Source organism: Myodes glareolus, chromosome 1 (genome assembly GCF_982192425.1).
Source record: "Myodes glareolus chromosome 1, mMyoGla1.1, whole genome shotgun sequence".
Taxonomy (NCBI): domain Eukaryota; kingdom Metazoa; phylum Chordata; class Mammalia; order Rodentia; family Cricetidae; genus Myodes; species Myodes glareolus.
This window is the reverse complement of record NC_142026.1, coordinates 59200336-59222470: the sequence shown is the minus strand read 5'-3', so window position 1 is coordinate 59222470 and position 22135 is coordinate 59200336. Positions and strand designations below refer to the sequence as shown.

The window sequence follows — 22135 nt, the reverse complement described above, 5'->3', positions numbered from 1 at the left end:
TCAAATTTATTTGCATATTCCTTATTGGTATGTATGTGTGTGTCCTTATCCATCTGTGCACCATGTATGTGCAGTGCCTGAGGGGATCAGAAGAAGGTCACTTAAACTAGAGTTACAGATATCTTGTGTTCCTCCATGGGATGCTGGGAACTAAACCAGGACTCTGAAAAAGTAGCAGGTGCTCTCAGCTGCTGAGTTATGGCTGCAGCACCCAGTCCTTCTTATTTCCATGACGTCGAGAGCAATGTCCAAACTATGCTCCTCTTTCATTTACATCTCAGTTCTGTTTGTCAGTTGAGCTGGCAAGTGTCAGTTCTGGTGAGCTCTCTACAAAACCAAAACGACACACAGATCTACTCAAATAGGTACAGTAATTTGACATCCCAGGAGGACTCAGGAGGAGATTGCTCCAGGATGGAACTCAGCTGAGTCTCTGCTTCTGGCAGCATGTTCTCTGCATGACAGTGCAGGCTGCTTGTTAGAGGACAAACACATTAGTCAGAGAAAAGGGCATGAAAAAGAGAAGTGCGGCTCAGAGCGGGTAGACCAGAATACCATGATTGCAAGGTTCTTCCTCAAGTCCTTTCTTTTCTCTCACTCTGGATCAAGAGAAGACACTAAGTAAAGGTTGGTAATGACATCATCTCAGCCCACATCCCAATGCTGCTCAGCTCTTTTGGTCAAGGATCCTTTGAAAGGGAATGTGAGTCTACCCAAAGACAGTCAGGGCAGGCTCCTTCTGCCAAGATTCAAAGCTATGGTGCAGTTACCCAGTACAGGGATCTTCCACTGTTTGTTTATTAAACATGGAATCATTTACTAAACCAAACGGAAAGAGAGAAGTATAGATAGATAGATAGATAGATAGATAGATAGATAGATAGATAGATAGAGAGAGAACCATAAACACAAAACTGAATCCCAGACCTGAAGAAGCCAAAGGTCCACCGGGTTGAAGACACCATCATTGTAAAGTTCTGTCGTGCTCAGATAGGCTTCACGAGAAGTAAGTGTTTGCACAGCTCATATAGGACATCTGTGAAGGAGTGATTGGCAAGTCTCTCTTCTGAGCATCATCTGTCAGTGACATCAGCTCCAGCTCTGGAGAAATGAAGGAGGAAGAGGACTCATCCCCGGGCTGCCTCAGTTGTCTGCGTCTCTGAGCTCTCTGAGCGCAGCCGCTGGGACCCTGACAGTTCAGCCATGGGGCCCAGGAGGGTTCCCTGCTGTTCAGATGCTGAACTTGGGACATGGGGAGACCACCTGTTGGGTCCTGAACATAAACTCCACTCAGCTCTGGGCACCAAGCTTGAGGCACAGGATGGACGGCCATAGAGGCACCACCCATGAGCACCAGCAGAGTCAGGGGAATCAGAAACACAGAGTGTTGGACGCAGAGAAGAAAAACTCAGTGTCTGAGACAGCGAGGGAGACATGAGTGACGGGGAAGGTGGGGCAAGACCAGAACCAGGAGAGAAGAGGAGGTCTCTGGTTTCCTGTCTGCAGCGTCTCTTGGTGTCTGCAGCCAGCTCATCTGTCTCTCTCCTGTCTGACTCTAGTCCTGTGTGTGTCAGTTACTGTCTCCCAACATCAGCCTCTGCCCACGTCTCTGTCTCTTCCTTTAGCTCTCATGGCTTCTCTGTTGATGTCACTGTATACTGCTTGTTGTCAGTCTTTCTTTTTCTCATAATCTTTGAGGTCTTCATCTTTGTGCTGGTTCTTTTATAATTTCATGTGTATTTATCTTATTTATTCTTTTCTCCCAAACTCCTCCCAGATCCACCTCAGCTCTGCTACCCATTCAGCTCTGTGTCCTCTTTTAACACTTTTTATCTGATTATTTTATGTGTATGAGTATTTTGCCTGCAACTATGTGTATGTACCATGTACATTCCTGGTGGCCACTGAAGTCAGAAGAGGGAGCTGGATCCCCTGGGAGAAGACTGCAGTCAGTTGTGAGCTCTCGTGTGGATGCTGAGAGTGGAGCCCAGGTCCTCTTCTAGGGCAGCAAGTGTTCTTAGCCTCTAGGCCATCCATCTTGGTGCTTCTCATTTATGTTGGATGAATGGGAATTCTCTGGAGCATGGTCGACCTATGAGAGCCAGTCCCTTAAAGAGAACAGCTCTCTTTCCCCGCAGCTGTCAGCTGCCAATGTGGCCTCAGCTTTGTATTCCGTGAGCTGGGGTAACTAGCTGCACAGGGTTCCTAGTTCCATGAAGTCTCTTCCTTTCACTCCTATCATACCTATCACGTCTTTTCCGTATTTACCCCGTAGTCTCCATTTCTCTCTCCTCCCCTTCCCACACCTGCTAGTCTTCTTCCCTCCTCTCCAATTTCCCTCTTGATTCCCGTGCTGTCCATCTTCCTGTCTGTCCATCGGGAAGGAAAGCTTCCTGCCCTTGGCTGCAGTGAGGTGTCCTCGGCTGCATGAAGAAGGAGTCGGTGTGAGTCCTCCTTGAAATGCCCCCCTCTCCTTTCTCCCCTTCCAAAAGGGGAGACTCTGGGATGGTTAGACTAGAGGAGGTGAAAGTCAGGGGACACCATGAAGGAAATCCCAGCCAGATCTACGTTCGTAAACTCCATAGCCCCAGAAATAAATCAGCTGCAGTCTACTGAGCACATCTGTTGTTGGTAAGCTTCATGCCTTTACTAGGACACGCTCCACTGAAATAGCCAGGGAGAAGATGTCAAAGGATCCAGAAGGCTCAAACAATAGCATCACCTGTTCAGGGTCATGTCACAACATCTGGATAAGATTAAGATCTAACCCTCGCCTCAATCATACTCTTCACCTTCCAGCCAATAACATCCAGCCAGCTTCATAGGACACTGAGTCCATCAAAGAGAAGGGTCTCCTGAGTTCACAACTGTCTCATCCAAGATGTCACAGGACTTTACACAGCCTCTTGTGTAAAGTCAAACTGGGTTTCCACCGTTTCACATGGAAACCAGCAAGGCCAAGAGCACCTCTTTCTGTCTCCAAACTCCCTTTCCCCTTCTAATGTTGTGTCCTCTTGTGCAGGATCATAGGAGCCAGTCTGAACACTCAGAACCTTTGCTGCTGTCACCTGCATTGAGAAACAAATTCCCCCAGCTGCTTTCTCCTTATTATTCAATACAGGAGAGGAGAGAGCAGGAACCCAGGACCACCAGCATCCCAGGCACTGGCCAGAAGGCAGCATTTGCTGGACCAATACCTGCCAGGTTCTACTCACCCAACCACTCTGCACTGCAAGCTCACAAACATCCTCCTGTGTCTGCCTCTGCTCTTTGCTCCTCCCTAAAGGTCTCAGTGTCCAGAGGTGTTGAGTTCTTTTCAATATGTGTAACCACTAAGACTGCTAGCCTGGCATACCTCTGAGCATGTAATTCTGATGACCTGACCATCAGTGCCTCCCAAGCCCACATGGGCCCCTCCAGGATCAGCGAGAGCAATCCCAACTCAGCATCACTGTTTGCACATTCCAGGTGATGCTCATGCTGGAAGATCCAGGAGCAAATTTGATCCCGTAACAGCCACCTTCTCACCCTTCTAAATGCAACCTTCCTGGCTCATGATCAACCCTGTGCACACCAAAAGTGACTATTTCACCTTCTTTTGGCAGGATGTCAGCAATAACCTCTTCTTCTCATCACAGTGTACACTCACTCTTCCTAACACACACACACACACACACACACACACACACACACACAGTCAATCCCTCATCTTCTTCCTATTCTCCCTCTTGATCTTAAGGCTTCCAAACCCAAGGTGTTTATAGTTGGGGAAGAAACAACTTAAACAACTTAGATGAGTCCTTGGTTGGTTGAGTGTGAATTCTAGTGCTCAATTTGACATAGTTGGATACCAGTTCCTCTAAGTGACAGTGCTATATCTTCAAGGTAATAATTGCCCGCTCTGTGCTTCTCTTTCCTGCTCTGAAAAACTGGGTGTTCTGAGAATAATGCAAGGTGTGAGTTTAACATTCTTGGTTCACTTATGCTTATCTGTGAACACAGAACCTCCACAGCACCTACATAGAATCTGTATGCAAGTTTGCGTGGTTTAGGTCTACAATGTTCCTCCCAAAGGCCTATGTGTTAAGACTTTGGTCCCCAAGACTAATGGGAAAGAGGAAGATCAGGGGGAGAGGACAAGAGAGGGTGAGTGATGAGGCAGAATGATCCTAACACTTAGTATATATTTATGAAAATGTCATCATGAGAGGGCTGGAGTGATGATGGTTCAGTGGTTAAGAGTGCTGGCTGTTCTTTCAGAGGACCCAGGTTTGAATCCCAGCACCCTCTTGGTGGCTCATAACTATAACTTCAGTCTTAGGAGAATCCAAAACCTTCTTCTGGCTTTCCATGAACACCAGGCACATATACAGCACACAGACATACATGCAAGCAAAACACTCATACACATAAAATAAAAATAATTTTTATATTTGTTTAATAAAACATAATAAAGCCATTATATGGATAGTTAATACATGTTAATTATGGGTAAGGAAAGCAACAGTCAAAGATAGGAAAACAACTGGTTCACTGAACTCTGCCTTCATCTGCAGATCAATTCACTGATGAATTCACAATCTGATGGGCTGTTGGGAGGGATGGAGACTTAGGAAATGGCACCTTTTAGAAGGGAGTGGGTCCCTGAGGGTCCACTTGGAGGACTTTATCTTGCTCCTGGCTCTCTCTCCCTCATCACCTCCACCCCATTCTTTCATTCTCCCTTCCAGCTGCTGTGATACAAGCCTCCCTGTGGAGCTGCACACTCCTCACCCTGGCTCAACTAACAAATAAAATCCCAGCAGATATGGCTTGCAGTTGCCTAGCTGTGCTCTAGGGTTCTCCCACCCCTGCCCTCTGCTCCCCCACCCCGCATATCCCCCACTTCTCCTTGCCCTATTCCCCTTTCTGCAGACAGGCAATGAAGGCCAAGCAGGAAGAAATTCAAACTCCACAGCACCACTGCCTGTTTCATAACAAACCATGGATCTCAGGTTTCAAACACAACTTAGATGTTGGCTGTCTTCTAACAAGTTGGGGTGGGGTAGAGGGTGTTGAGAAACATTAAACCCGTGTCTTATTTTTCTTAACAGGATCAGAAGTCCACACATACTCCAATCAGACTACCAGAACCTTCCCTTGAGAAGCTTGAAATTTTTTTAATTTTTTTTTACAAGTATATGTGTGTGGTGTGGGGTAGGGATATATGTGTGTGGGTAAATGCATGGGTATGGGCATAAGTGTAGGTGTGGGTGGGTGTGCACATGTGTGTGCATGCACTTGGAAGCCAGGGGCTTATATACAGTCTCTTCCTCACTCTCCAAATGTTTTAAATTTTTTTTCGTTTTTTTCTTTATATGTGCCCATACACATACACACACACGCACACATATACAAATAAATAAATATAATAAAAATTTTAGATAAATGTAATAAGTTTGTTTAAATAAAAAAATTGAAATGATGATATTTGCAGAAAATGAATGTAACTAGAATTGATCACATGAGGCAAAACATTTCAGACCCACAAAGACAAATAAATACCAGTTCATATCCTAGATTTTAATTTTCATTTATCTGTTGAGCTGGTGGAGGTCAGGGACCTACAAAGGAAACGATGAAGAGGAAAAGAGGCCTTAAGGAAGAGTTAGAGAGGAGAAAGAAAAGAGAAGGAAAAGGGGACCACTGGGGACAAATGGGGGCTAAAAGGGAGCCAATAGGAGGAAAGGAATTAGGGCAGAAGATCAACAAAAACAAAAACTGGCTGGGGAGATGGTTCAGTGGCTGAGAGCACTGGCTGCTCCTACAGATGACCCAGGTTCAATTCCCAGCACACACACGGGGGCTCACAACTGTCTTTAACTCCAGTACTAGGAGTTCTAGCGCCCTCTTCTGGTCTCTATAGGTACTTACATACATCAGAGGCAAAACACCCATAAACGTAAAATATAAATTAATCTCTGGACAGGTGTGGTAGTGCACACTTCTAATCCCAGCACACGGGAGGAACAGGCAGGAGGATCCCCATGAGTTCAAGGTCAGCCTTGTCCACATAGTGAGTTCCAGAGTAGACAGGGCTACATAGAGAGACACTGTCTTCATAAATAAAAATAAATAAATCTCAAAAACAAAGTAAAATGAAAATGCCTGAGTAAAACCCATCAGTTTATATAATAAAAGGGGGAACATAATAAATACATAAAGTTTTTAAAGTTAAAAAATAATAAGGAAAATGTAACATCTTGCCCCAACGCATTCTTCCCTGTGAGCTCTGCGGAGACCAATTCTTGGTGAACATAAGAGGTGAGACAAAAGTGGCCCTGGGACCCCAGACCCCCCACTCCCTAAAACCTCCACATGGGAGAAAGGCCAAGGCTCCCTGCCAGGTGCCTTACACATTCCTAGCAGCCAGCAGGGAGCTTATCTGCAAGACAGCCATCTACACCACCCTGAACACATTGTTCCCTGAGAGCTCAGTGGAGACCAATTCTTGTAGATATAAGAGTTGAAAGAAGAGATGGGAAGGCGCCAATGCAAGTACTCCTCAAACATCCTAAAAAGCAACATGGTACCACCAGAACCCAGCAGACACACAACAGGAAGACTGGATCATCCTAACCCAGAAGATATAGAAGAAAACAACTTTAAACGTTACTTAATGTAAATGATGAAGACTTTTAAAGAGGAAGTGACAAACACCCTAAAAGAAATGGAGGAGAAGACAAACAAAAAGCTGGAAGAAATTAATAAATCCCTCACAGAAACCGAAGAAAACCAAGAAAAAGCAATCAAACAGGTGAAGAAAACAGTTCAAGATTTGAAGATTGAAATAGAGGTAATAAAGAAAACGCAAACTGAGGAAACTCTGGAAGTGAAAAATCTGGGTAAACGAACAGGAACCATAGAGACAAGGATAACCTACAGAATCTCAGGTGCTGTAGATTCTATAGAGGAAAAAGACTCATTGATCAAAGAAAACACTAAATCCAACAAATTCTTAACACAAAACATTCAGGAAATCTGGGACACCATGAAAAGACCAAACCTGAAAATAATAGGGGTAGAAGAAGGAAAAGAAGTCCAGCTCAAAGACACAGAAAATAGAGTCTGCGGCTGACTGTGTGGCTGGGGCTGGAGAGATGGCTCAGCGGCTAAGAGCACTGGCTGCTCTTCCAGAAGACCTGGGTTCAATCCCCAGCACCCACATGGATGGCAGCTCATAACTACCTGTAATTCCAGTTTCAGGGTATCTGACACCTTCACACATACATACATACAGGCAAAATACAAATGCACATGGAGGGTGCCAGAGTGGGACTGAACCAGTTACCTAAGACACAGAGAAAACAAGCTCCACCTGGAGCAGAAGCCAGGAGCAAACCCAGTCCCAGGACATGGGAGGATTAGGATTGACCCAGCAACCAAATCCAGAGCCAGTGATCACCACCAGAACAGGTTCAACTCCAAGCCAGGGATTTGTGCAAGAGGAGATTCAGACCAAGATTTACAGAAACAGATCAAAGCCAGCAGCCTAGGCCAAAGTAGGCCTGAGACAGCAAACTCCAAGGAAGCAGACCAAAGCACAGGAACACTGAGCTACCTCCAGGAACAGAAATAACCAATGGGGTAACTAGAACTGTGACACTGACTGTACCACAAGGAACAACCATCTGAGCTTTGGATTCACTGGCACCTAGAAGTTTATTCAACAGAATCTCAGACTGCCCCAACCATACCTATTAGAGGAAAAGATGAGTAGAAAAGGTAAGATCACATGCTACATCACAAAGAGCAACACAATATCAGTAAAACCTAAAGACCCTACAAAAGTAAGACCTGAACAACCAAATATGGATGAACCAGAAGAAAATGATCTAAAAAATAACCTCAAGAGAATGTTTGAAATTCTTAAAGATGAAATGAGAAATTACCTTAAAGAAATGGAGGAAAAAACAAACAAAAAAATGGAAGATATCAGCAAATCAAGTAAAGAAAACTAAGAAAAAGAACTCAAACATATAAAGGAAACTATTCAGGACTTGAAAACTGAAATAAAAAACATAAAGAAAACACAAGTCAAAGAATTATAGAAACAAAAATCATGAGAAAAAGAGCAGAAACCACAAATGCAAGTATGAACAACAGAATACAAGAAATGGAAGACAGAATCTCAAGTGCTAAAGATAAAATAGAGGAAATAGACTCATCAGTTAAAAAAAAAACATTAAATCTAAAAATAGCTTAACCCAAAATATCCATGTAATATAGGACAAAATAAAAAGGCCAAATCTTAGAATAATAGGTATAGAAGAAGGAGAAAACATTCAACTCAGGGCTGGAGAGAGGCTCAGAGGTTAAGAGCACTTCCAGAGGCCCTGAGTTTAATTCCCAGCAACCACATGGTAGCTCACAACCATCTATAATAAGATCTGGTGCTCTCTTCTGGTCTGCAGGCATACAGGCAGGCAGAACATTGCATACATAAGAAATAAATAAATTTTAAAAAGAAAATAAAAATCTTTAAAAAAAAGAAGTTCAACTCAAAGGCACAGGAAATTTATTTAATAAAATCATAGAAGAAAACTTTCCCCCACCTAAAGAAAGATATGCCTATGAAGATACAAGAAGCTTACAGAACACCAAATAGACTGGATCCAAAAAAAAGTCCCCTTGCCACATAATAATCAAAACACTGAATATACAGAGTAAAGAAAGAATATTAAGAGCTGCAAAGGAAAAAGGGCAAGTAACATATAAAAGTAGACCGATCAGAATTACACCCGACTTCTCAGTGGAGACAATAAAAGCCAGAAGGTCATGGTCAAGCATTACATAGACATTAAAAGACCACAGATGCCAGCCTAGACTACTATACCCAGAAAAACTGTCAATCACAATAGAAGGACAAAACAAGATATTCCTTGATAAACCTAGATTTCACCAATACCTAGCCACAAATCCAGCCCTACACAAAATACTAAAAGAAAAACTCCAACCCAAGGTAGATGGCTACACCAACAAAAACACAAACAATTGATGGTCTCATTACAGCAAATCTGAAGGAGAAAAAAAAATGCACAAATTAACATCACCAACGATGAAAACTAAATTAACAGGAGATAGCAACCCCTGGTCATTAATATTCCTTAATGTTAATGAACTCAACTCACTCATAAAAAGGCACAGGCTAATAGATTGGATACAAAAACAGAATCCATCCCTCTTCTGCATACAAGAAATGCATCTCAACCTCAAAGACAGACATCATCTCAGAGTAAGAGGTTGGGAAAAATATACCAATCAAATGGACCTAAGAAACAAGTGGGTGTAGCTATCCTAATATCTAACAAAATAGACTTCAAGCTAAAATCAGCCAAAAGAGACAAAGAAGGACATTTCATATTAGTCACAGGAAAAATCCATCAAGAGGAAATTTCAATACTGAACATCTATGCCCCAAATACAAGGGCACCCTCATATGTCAAAGAAACACTTCTAAAGCTTAAATCATATATTAAACCCAACACACTAATAGTAGGGGACTTCAACACTCCCCCTCTCACCACTGATCAGGTCAATCAGACAAAAAATGAACAGAGAAATAAGAGAACTAACAGATGTTATGACTCAAATGGACTTAACAGACATCTGTAGAATATTCCATCCAAACAGAAAAGAATATACCTTCTTCTCAGCACCTCATGGAACCTTCTCAAAAACTTACCACATACTAGGTAGCAAAACAAACCTCAACAAATAAAAAAAAATGGAATAACCCAATGTACCTTATCAGATCACCATGCTTTAAAACTGGAAGTCAACAGCAATACCAATTCCAGAAAACCCACAAACACATGGAAATTAAACAATGCTCACCTGAATTATCAATGAATCAAGGAAGAAATAAAGGGGAAAATTAAAGACTTCCTACAATTCAATGAAAATGACCACATAACATACCCAAATTTATGGGACACAATGAAAGCAGTGTTAAGAGGCAAGTTCATAGCACTAAACGCCTACATAAAGAAGCTGGAAAAATCCCACACTAGTGAATTAACAGAACATTTGAAAACTTTAGAACAAAAAGAAGCAAACTCACACAAGAGAACTAGACAGCAGGAAACAATCAAATTGAGAGCTGAAATCAACAAAATAGAAACAAAGAAAACAATACAAAGAATCAATGAGACTAAGAGTCGGCTCTTCGAGAAAATCAACAAAATATACAAACCGTTATCCAAACTAACCAAAAGGCAGAGAGAGAATATTCAAATTAACAAAATCAGAAATGAAAAGGGGGACATAACAACAGACATGGAGGAAATACAGAGCATCATCAGGTCATATTTTAAAAACCTGTACTCCACCAAATTGGAAGACTTAAAGGAAACGGACAGCTTTCTGGATAAATATCACTTACCAAAATTAAATCAAGACCAGATAAGCAAATTAAACAGACCTATAACTACTGAAGAAATAGAAATAGTCATCAAAAATCTCCCAACCAAAAAAAGCCCAGGACCAGATGGTTTCAGCTCAGAATTCTACAAATTTTCAAAGACAAACTAATACCAATACTCCTCAAATTATTCCACACAATAGAAACAGAGAGAACATTGCCAAACTCTTTTTATGAGACTACAATTACCCTGATACCCAAACCACAGAAAGATCTTACTAAGAAAGAGAATTACAGACCAATCTCACTCATGAATACTGATGCAAAAAATACTAAATAAAATACTAGCAAATCGATTCCAAGAACACATCAGAACGATCATCCACCATTACCAAGTCGGCTTCATCCCACAGATGCAGGGATGGCTCAACATACAAAAATCTGTCAACGTAATCCACCATATAAACAAGCTGAAAAATAAAAACCACATGATCATCTAATTAGATGCCGAAAAAGCATTTGACAAAATACAACAGCCCTTCATGATAAAGGTCTTGGAGAGAGCAGGGATACAAGGAATACATACATAAACATAATTAAAACAATATACAGCAAGCCAAGAGCCAACATCAAACTAAATGGAGAGAAACTCCCAGTGATTCCACTGAAATCAGGAACGAGACAAGGTTGTATACTCTCTCCATACCTATTCAATATAGTTCTTGAGGTCCTAGCTAGGGCAATAAGACATCAAAGGCAGATCAAGGGGATACAAATTGGAAAAGAAGAAGTCAAACCTTCACTGTTTGCTGATGATATGATAGTTTACATAAGTGATCCCAAAAGTTCTACCAAGGAACTTCTACAACTCATAAACACTTTCAGCAATGTAGCAGGATACAAGATTAACTCAAAAAAATCAGTAGCCCTCCTGTACACAGATGATAAAAGGGCTGGGAAAGAAATTAGAGAATCAACACCCTTCACAATAGCCACAAATAGCATAAAATATCTCAGAGTAACTCTAACCAAAGATCACATAATTCAATAAAAAAAAATGGAGTACAGTCCTAAACAGAGAACTCTCAACAGAGGAATCTAAAATGGCTGAAAGACACTTAAGAAAATGTTCAATATCCTTATCCATCAGAGAAATGCAAATCAAAACAACTCTGAGATTCTATCTTATGCCTGAAAGAATGGCCAAGATCAAAAACACTGATGACAACTTATGCTGGAGAGGTTGTGGGGAAAAGGGAACACTTCTGCATTGCTGGTGGGAATGCAAGCTGGTACGACCCCTTTGGATGTCAGTGTGGCAATTCCTCAAGACCCAATAATACCACTTTTGGGTATATATCGAAAGGATGCTCAATCATGCCACAAGGACATGTGCTCAACCATGTTCATAGCAGCTTTGCTTGTCATAGCCAGAACCTGGAAACAACCTAAGTGCCCCTCGATCAAAGGATGGATGAGGAAAATGTGATACATTTACACAATGGAGTACTACACAGAAGAAAAAAATAACGGCAGCTTGAATTTTTCAGGGAAATGGATGGAGCTAGAAAACATTATTTTAGTGAGGTAACCCAGACATAGAAAGACAATTATCACATGTAGTCACTCATAGGTGGTTTTTAAACATAAAGCAAAGAAAGCTAGCCTACAAACCACAATCCCAGAGAACTTAGACAGCAATACGGACACTAGGAGAGACTTACATAGATCTAATCTACATGGGAAGTAGAAAGTATAAAAAGGCATGATCTCCTAAGTAAATTGGGAGCATGGTGACCTTGGGGGAGGATGGAAGGTGGGAGGGGAGAGGCAGGGAGGGGAGCAGAGAAAAATGTAGAGCTCAATAAATATCAATTTAAAAAATGCAAAAAAAGACACTGAAAATATATTAAACAAAATTTTAGAAGAAAACTTTCCCAACCTAAAGAAGGATATCCCTATGAAGGTACAAGAAGCTTACAGAGCACCAAATAGACTGGATCAAAAAAATCCCTTGCCATATAATAATCAAACACAAAACACACAGAACAAAGAAAGAATATTAATAGCTGCAAAGGAAAAAGGCCAAGTAACATATAAAGGTAAACCTATCAGAATTACACCTGACTTCTCTATGGAAACCATGAAAGCCAGAGGCCCTGGATAGATGTGCTGCAGACACTAAGAGACCATGGATGCAAGACCAGACTACTATACCCAGCAAAGCTTTCATTAACCACTGATGGAGAAAACAAGATATTCAATGACAAAAACAGATTTAAACAATACGTATCCACAAACCCAGCCTTACAGAAAGTACTAGAAGGAAAACCACAACCCAAGAAAGCCAACAACACCCACACAAACGCACATCTGATAACCCCCCACCAGCATAACCCTGTCTGCCTTACACAGATGCAGTGATCCATGAAGTACAGCGCTTCGCAGACGTCATCCCCATGAATCTGCCTCACCGCGTCATTCAGGACATGCATTTCCGTGGCTTCCCGATACCCAAGGTGTGCAGGGGTAACCTAGGAATAGGTATTTCAGGATCTTGTAATTGGCTAAGGGGTACCCTTAACCTTAGCAATCAACACCCAGAGTAAAGCTGCAGACATGAGAAGTTGCTTGTTTCTAAAAATTTTTAAACATTTTTTCCAATTTTTAATTTGATTTTTTATGTGTATGGCTGGGTGTTTTATTTGGAAAGTATGTCTGTGCGCCAAATGCATGCAGTGCCCAAGGAGGCCAGAAGAGGGCGTTGTGTTCTCTGGAGCTGGAGTTACATATGGCTGGGCACCACCATGTTGGGGCTGGGAATCAAACTCAGGTCCTCTTCAAGAGCAGCCTGTACCCTTAACACCGGAGCCATCTCCTCAGCCCTGTTTTGTACATTTTGAGACAAAGTCTCTTGTAGCCCAGGTTGGCCTCAAACTCCCTATGTGACTAAGAGTGAACCTGAACCCCGGATGGTCCTGCTCTACCTCCTGTGTGCTGGGATTGGAAGCATTGGCCGCTTTAGCCATTTCAGGTTCTTAGAAACACAGTCCTTTCCCAGAAACCCTTCTCACACCAGAAGGGATTAGAACTCCATACTCCTTCCCTATCTCAAACCTCTACCTTGGACCCTCCCCAGAATCACCAGGGCCTGGGACTTCATCTAAACATCTATCTTCTGAGGCCAAACCACCATTCTTGGAGGACCCCTCCCTCAGAAACCCTACATCTGTTCAAAGCTCTGGGCCAATGGTTTCTCAGACCTCAACAGCAGCTATCAGCACCTCTCTCTAGGAACCCTGGATGGAGTCTGTGCCCACCCTTTTCAAGCCCCTAGAAGTTCCATCTTTGCAGCATGGAAATCTGAGTTTGAAGGAGACAGAACAACCCTCTTCCAGAATGGAGAGCTGTCTTAGCAGTTTTAAGAGCACTGGCTGCTCTTCCAGAGGATGCGGGGGATGCGGATTGGATTCCCAGCATCCATATCACAACCCCCAGTCCCAGTTCCAGGAGACCAGCTTCTCTCTCCTGACCTCCTTAGCACTTGCACCCACGTGGCACACGTATCTCCATGCAGGCAAACACTCAGACACATAAAATAAAAATAGTAAAATCCTCAGGAGGTCTGCATTGACTCTGTCTCCTCATCCACACAGGGCACAGATGTCATCACGCTTCTTAACACCGTGCACTATGACTCCGAACAATTCAAGACGCCTCGGGAGTTCAATCCCGAGCATTTTCTGGATGCCAATCAATCCTTCAAGAAGGGCCCTGCCTTCATGCCGTTTTCGGCAGGTAAGGATGGAGTCGCTCTTTTGAACCATACTCCTAATCCGACTCTGAAAACCCTCTCGATCCCATCCCATTCTTAGCTTTCCTTACAGAGATTCCCCTTTTCCAGTTTGGCTCCTGTAACCCCCAAGTGGAAGCCCATGAATTTAAAAAGATTTTCAGACTCTCCACTAGGTGGCGAGCCTGGCTCTGATTTTCCTTAACTCTGCCTTGCCCGCTAGCAGCAGGGGAGGAAGAAGAGGGCGGGGAAGGGGAAAGAGGGCAGTACTCCTATTTACTCAGCAGAGAGGACCAAATGAGGTAAAATGTCAGATAAGTGACCCTGTCGCCTTTTATGTGCCCTGCTGCCTCTGGGAAGGGGCAGTGGCTGAGAGTTGGACTCCATAGCCAGATGATACCGGATTGATTGCACCCCAGCTGTGTCCCAGCTGTAGGAACGTTCAAATACAGGATTTGAACCCAACCAGCTGCACTCGTATTGGCAGCCACTTCGGCTTCATTTCCCCCAAAACATTGATGACTTTGTCGGTGATATCCCCAGCCGTTATCTTCAAACCCACATATTTTCCTCTGAGCATATGCGAGCACAGCCCCACACTCTACTTCACCTTTGCTCTTGGCCCTCCCACCCACGCAGGACGCCGACTGTGTCTGGGGGAGCCTCTGGCGCGCATGGAGCTCTTCATATACCTCACCTCCATTCTGCAGAACTTCACCTTGCAACCGCTGGTGGAGCCTGAGGACATCGACCTGACCCCGCTTAGCTCAGGGCTGGGCAATATGCCAAGGCCTTTCCAGTTATGTGGGCAGGTTCGCTGAGTACCGCTCCCAGGGACTGCTCTGTCCCTCTCTCAGCTGGTTTCACTGTCGTGGGCCTCCATCAGGGTCTCTACCACATTCTCTTTCCTAACCCCTTTACCCTCCTATCTTAAACCTATCTTCGAAGAAAAAATGACGTGGCAAAGGGGAAATGCAGTCTTATACCCATAGAACCTACTCTGTAATGTGCCCTTTCCTGGGCTTTTTGTATCATTTCCTAATAAATATCTTGACAATAGATTTATACCTGACTTGATTAAATTAATAAAGGAGAAAAGCTCTTTATGGCAGTGATTCTCAATCTGGGGGTTGAACAACCGATTCAGGGGGTGCGCCTAAGACCATCTGAATATCAGATATTTACATTATGATCTATAACAGTAGCAAAATTACAGTTATATGACAATAATGTTATGATTGGGAGTCATCACAACGTGAGGAACTGTATCAAAAGGTCGCAGCATTAGGAAGGTTGAAAACCATTGTTTTATGGTGAAGATGAGATCTGGATGCTGAGAGGGGTGGAGACATGCCCATCCTAAGCCCGGCCTTCCTAAGTCTTGCCTACTCTAAACCCCTCCTGGAGTCACCAGTTGTAAAATCAAAGACTTTGTGTGAGCTTCAGGTTGAGTTCAAGGCCAGCCTAACCAGACATTGTCCTTAGTTAAGTTTTTTTAAAGTGTTGAAGATATGTCTCGCGGATGCTCCTTGCCCATGTGTATGATGCCCACATGATCCAGTCTCCAGTACAGCAAACAAAAGGGGGAGGGCTAATGTTTTCGGAAGGCTAGCTTGAAAGCAAAGAATGTGGCGGCCTAAAGATAGAGAGGCAGAGAAACCAAGAAAGATGGGGAAAGTTACCAGGAGACATAGCAAGCAGGGGTCCTGTGGGATTGAAGTCAGAGAACTAAGGGGCTGAGAAACAATTGTGATGGCTTACACAGTGCTTCCTAAGGAAACTCTCCCTATGGAACAAAGAGGCATTGTCATTATCTGTTCACAGACCAAACTGAGACCCAGAAAGTTGAGGTGGTTTTTCCCAGATCACAGCATCAGAAATGAGTAGATCTGGGATCTAAACCCTGATGCGATGACCATCGAAACCGCAGTTCTAACCACCACCTTTTAATAGACAGAGTATGCAGAGCGACAGAGGGAAACAGTGTCAGCCACGGAAGAAAGTAGACAGATAAAGAAAAACGGGGGCTAGAGAGTTGGCTCAACAGTTAAGAGCACTTGCTACTCTTCCAACGGACCCTGGTTCGAGTCCCAGGACCCATATGGTGGCTCACAACTGTTCACTCCTGTTCTAGGGGATCTAACACCCTCTTCTGGCCTCCACAGGCAGTAGCATGTGGCACACAGACATAAATGAAGGCAAGACAGCCATACACATAACACAAAGATTTTTGGGATTTTATTATTGTTATTTGTTTTGCTTTTTTAGTTTCTTTTGTTTTTGTTTTTGTTTGTTTGCTTGTTTTTCCAGATAGTGTCTCACTGTGTAACCCTGGCTGTCCTGGATGGAATTCACTCTGTAGACCAGGCTGGTCCCAAACTCACAGAGATCTGCCTACCTCTATCTCATGAGTTCTGGTATTAAAGGCAAAGATTTAAAGGGAGAAATACAGAGAAAGGGAAATAGGAGAGAGAGAGAGAGAGAGAGAGAGAGAGAGAGAGAGAGAACAGCAAAGATGTGGGTAGAGGAGGAAAGAGCAAAGAAAAAGACCTGGAAATCCAGGTCCACAATCTCAGATACTCCAGAGTTTGGGGCAGGAGGATCACTGATCAAAACCTGCCTGGCTACAGAGTGAGTTCAAAAGCCATCCTGGATGACATTGTGAGATCTTGTCTCAAAAATTAAAAAGGATTAGAAACTAAGTGTGGTGGCCCATGTGTTTAATCCCAGAACTCGGGAGGCAGAGGCAGATACTTATGAGTTCAAGACCAGCCTGGTATACAGAGTGAGTTCCAGGCCAGTCAGGGCTACATAATGAGACCCTGTCCCCACCTTCCATGGGGGGCAAAAAGGCTTGAAATGTTACTCAACAGTATAGAGCTTGTCCAGAATCCCCCAGTGAGTGGTTGGAGTGTGGCTCAGTGATAGAGTACTTGCCCAGAATCTACCTAGGGAGTGGGGGCTGATGACATGAATCAGTGGTAAAGGACTTGCCCCGAATTCCCCAGTGAGGGTCTGGGGTCTTCTCTCACTGGTAGAGCACCTGCCTAGCATCCCTCAGTGAGGGGCTGGAGTGTGGCTCAGTGGTAGAGCACCTGCCTAGCATCCCCCAGTGAGGGGCTGGAGTGTGGCTCAGTGGTAGAGCACCTGCCTAGCATGTGCAGGCCTCTAAATATAATTCCTGGAAACAACAGCAATATAAAGATAATGAGTAAAGATAAGAACCATATGTGGAGGCAGTAAGATGTAGGAAGATAGACTCTCACTTCTCACACACCCACACCCCATACCCTACCCACACAAACACAGGCCAATTCCTTTGATCTGCAATTTCTCCCTATAGGGTGGGGAAATCATCTCAGGCATGAAGCTTCACAGCTCAGTACCGACCCTGACAACTTGACATTCTGCTGAGGACAGCTTTCCTTCCAAGCTGCAGGCACAGTGAATCTGGCTCCCAGCCACAGGCAGCACTAAGGGAGAGAGGCCTGCCTTGAAAAGAGTCTCCCCAAAGCCATCAGCAGTTGGGACATGCTCTGAAGAGCCCGAGGCTGGTCTGGGTGAGGCCTATAGATAATCTTGACGTGGGATATTAACTTCTTAATCCCTACAGGGAGATCACAGGTCCAGTTCAGAACCTGAACAGGCACGAAGAAGCCCAGGGAGAGAGGCAAAGAGAAACACATTAAGATGCTGAAAAGAGACCGAGGCGTGATGGAACACATCTGAACCTCTGCTCGCACGCGGGGGGCTGGAGCAAGCGGTTCTGACTTCAAGGCCAGCATGGGCTGCGATAGCGAGCGAGGCTCAGTCTCAGAAGCCAGGTCTGTTGGTGCAGACCTACAATCCCAGATATCTGGGAGGCTGAGGCAGGATCTTAGCAAGTTCAAGGCCAGACTGGAGCAACTTAGTGAGACCTTGTCTCAAAACAAAATGTAAAAAGAGAGCTGAGCCCCTGCCTAGAAGGCTCCCCCCACCATGAAGGGCTGGGGTGTGGCTCAGTGGTAGAGGCCCTGCCTAGAATCCCCCAGTGAGGAGTTAGAGGTGTGACTCAGTGGAAGAGCAGAGCACTTATATAAAATTTACCAGTGAGGGGCCCAAGCATGGCTCAGTGATAGAGTGCTTGTCTAGAGTTTACCAGTGAGGAGCTGGGTGACCATGTAATAAAGCTCATTCAAGCTCTAGGTACAATACCTAGTACTGGTGGGGGCATTAAAACAGACAGAGACAAGAAGTCACAGGAACAACAGAGAGAGACCTTGGTTAATGAAATCTATTATTCTGGAATTAGAAACCTGACTTCCTACCACACCAATATTGTCTCCGGTATCAGGAGACAATAGTTGGTAGAAGTTTATTCAAGGGTCAGCAATGTTGAGAAGAAGGGGCGCTGTGGCTTCAAAGTTCCATCTTGAGGGGCTCAGGGACACAGAGTGCTTTGTGGAGGGGGAAGAAGTATGAAAAGAAGGCTGTGTCACTCAGCCCGGTCTGAGTCATCCAGGGCTATGTCCATCTTTTTTCTTCTTTTCCAAAACATGACAGTGGACTTTAACCTGAGGCTGTTCCTGCACCTCTTTCAGACAGATATATTCACACAACAGAAGACGTGATGGCTAATTTTTTTTATCTGTTTATTTGATTTGGTTTTTTGAGACAAGGTCTCACTATATATCCCTGGCTGTCCCAGAACTGGTTCTATAGACCAGGCTGGCCTAGAACTCAGAGTTCGGCCTCCCTCTGCCTCCCAAGTGCTGAAATTAAAGGAGTGCGCCACCATGCCTGGCTCTGATGACTAATCTCGACTGTAGTGTTCGTTACTAAAATGTAACTTGCTGAAAAGGACAGGGTCAACGAGACAAAATGGCAGCCTACAGAGTGAGAAAAGATCTTCACCAATCCCACATCGGACAGAGGGCTGATCTCCAAAATATACAAAGAACTCAAGAAATTGGTCATCAAAAAAACAAATAATCCAATTTAAAAATGGGGTACAGACCTAAACAGAGAAATCTAAAATGACTGAAAGACACTTAAGAAAATGTTCAACATCCTTAGTCATCAGAGAAATGCAAATCAAAACAACTCTGAGATTCTATCTTACACCTGTAAGAATGGCCAAGATCAAAAACACTGATGACAACTTATGCTGGAGAGGTTGTGGGGAAAAGGGAACACTCCTGCATTGCTGGTGGAAATGCAAGCTGGTACAACCCCTTTGGATGTCAGTGTGGTGATTTCTCAGAAAATTAGGAAACAACCTACCTTAAGACTCAGCAATACCACTTTTGGGTATATATCCAAAGGATGCTCAATCGTGCCACAAGGACATGTGCTCAACTATGTTCATAGCAGCATTATTTGTCATACCCAGAACCTGGAAACAACCTAAATGCCCCTCAACCGGAGAATGGATAAGGAAAATGTGGTACATTTACACAATGGAGCACTACACAGCTGGAAAAAAATAAAGACATTTTGAAATTTGTGGGCAAATAGATGGATCTAGAAAACATTATATTGAATGAGGTAACCCAGACCCAGAAAGACAAATATCATATTACTCACTCATAAGTGGCTTTTAGACATAAAGCAAAGAAAAACTAGCCTATAATTCACAATCCCAGAGAACCCAGACAATAATGAGAACCCTAAGAGAGACATACATACATGGATCTAATGTACATGAGAAGTAGAAAGACAAGATCTCCTGAGTAAATTGGGAGCATGGGGACCATGGGAAAGGGTAGGAGGGGAGGCGAGAGGAAAGGAGAGGAATGATGAAAAAATATAGCTCAATAAAAACAATTTTTAAAAAGTAACTTGCTGAGTAGTGGTGGTGCACGCCTTTAATCCCAGCATTAGGGAGACAGAGCGAGGGGTCATCATTTGGTGGGTTTTCAAAGAAACAACAGGGCTTGGAGAGGGGAGGGGACTTGGAGTGGAGCCTCCACCTGAACATTCCAGACTCTTTGGATATACGGATGCCAAGGGCTGGGGTGAAACTTCTACCTGAACAATAGCAGTAGCAAAAATGACAGTTATGACATGGCAACAAAATTAACTACAGTTGGGGGTCACCACAACAAGAGGCGTTAAAGGGTCACAGCATTAGGAAGGTTGAGAACCACTGATCTTAGCGCATTCAGAGAGCTGGCACACTACGGACAAAGGGAGGACATCTGTCCAACACCATCTCCCCCTCCAGAAAACTGGAATGTGCTATATCCTAAGACCTAAAGGCTTGCTTCGTTGTTGTGCATGCCTTTCCCAATACTCTTCCTTGCCATTCTATCCAAGGCTTCTTCCCAGATGTTTGGTCACGGAAACAAGAAACAGAAGACAAAAGGCCAGCAGCACAGAGCAGGGCTGATGCTGTGACAAACTGGGACAGGTGGCTCGAGGGCCTTCTGCACTGCCTTGTGGGAGAAATGCGGAAGGTCCCGGAGCAGGGCCTTCTTGGAGGGAATTTGGAGATCAAACTGCTGGAAGGAAACGCAAACAGTAATGGAGGAGGCTGGGTCCACAAAGGTTTGCTACCAAGCTCTTGGTTTGGGTTTTTTGTTTCACTTTCTTATGTTTACTTATATTTTATGTATGGGTGTTTTGCCTTCATGTGTCTGTGCCCTGGTTCCCATGGAGGTCAGAAAAAGGCATCAGATCCTCTGGAACTAGAGTCATGGACGGTTGTGAGCTGCCGTGTGGGTGCTGGGAACCTAACCTGAGTCCTCCGCGAGAGCAACAAGCGCTTTTCACCACTGAGCCATCTCCACAGCCTCTAGGAAATTCTTTATGGCAAAGTCTGAGCTCCAGCAGCCCCCAAAAGCTAGGTTCAGCCTGGCATAGGGGCACACACACTTAACCCCAGCACTCAAGAGGAAGAGGCTGGTGTATCTGTGTGAGTTTGAATCCAGCCTGGTTGACAGAGTGAGATCAGGACAGTCAGAGCTGCAGAGTGGGACCCTGTCTCAAAGAAAAGAGAGAGAGAAAGAGCGAGCTAGGCTCAGCCTCTGTTCCACAATAAATCAATTAAAGAGCCAAGTAATTGTGAAAGTGAGAGAGTTTGGAAAGAAGAACAAATAAAGGTTTCAAGAGTCCTCTAAGCCTGTCATTGGCATGCTGACTTTAGCTTTAGGTTTAAATGGGGAAACAACAGAGTGAGGGAGGCAAAATTGGCACAATTATAGCACTATTAATCTGGCCAGGGTGTGGTCCCATTCATCGCTGCCTCGATTCTCACTCTGCAAAGCAGTCCTAAAGGTGCCAGCCTCACCGCCATGCTTGACTAGAGGGACCTGACACCTACAAGGTGATCAATCACTCCTGCCCCAGGTGCAACTGTCACGGATCATCACTATCTTCTGAAGGATGACCCCGTGCGGCAAGGGTGCCAAGGTGACTCATGGGGGAAGTAAAGGACAAGGACATCTCGCTATTTCAGGAAAAGTAAAAGAGACAGAGGAGAGGAAAATGGAGGCAGTGAGGCCACAGTCTCACCCACCTGGTAGGCCAACCTGAACAGTAGATGCTCTCCAGCAAAAGCAGATTCGGGAGGTCTGTTTCCGTTTCAGAGGGGAATAGAGGATCTGCTGGGAACTGGGCTAGAAGCATTTGTGCAGCGTTCTGGGCTGACTAGTTTTATGTAAACTTGACATGGGCTAAAGTCATCTGTAGGACAATTTCTTAGTTTGTGATCGGCCACTTTGTTCATTGGTGCAGGTTCTCTCAGTTTAACCTAGAGCTAGTGGGTCCAGTTAACCTAGTTAGCCTGCTTGCTCCAGGATCCCCACCCTCTGAGCACCGGAGTTACACCTGGGCTGCTGCATTCACCAAGCATCAACATGGGTTCTGGGTGTCCAAATTCTAAAGACCACACCCCCACCTCCAGCTTTTTACATTTTTATTTTATAGGCATTTAAGTTAAAGATTGAGTCTCAAAGAGA

General features: G+C 44.1%; 1 long non-coding RNA gene across 1 annotated transcript; it reads left to right on the top strand.

Annotated features, from left to right (window-relative positions):
* The first annotated feature begins 13901 nt into the window (after positions 1-13901).
* On the top strand, positions 13902-15256 carry LOC148123373 (uncharacterized). Its single transcript, XR_015737952.1, has 2 exons — positions 13902-14200; positions 14835-15256. It is a non-coding gene; the product is annotated as an uncharacterized LOC148123373 (long non-coding RNA).
* Positions 15257-22135: the final 6879 nt, after the last annotated feature.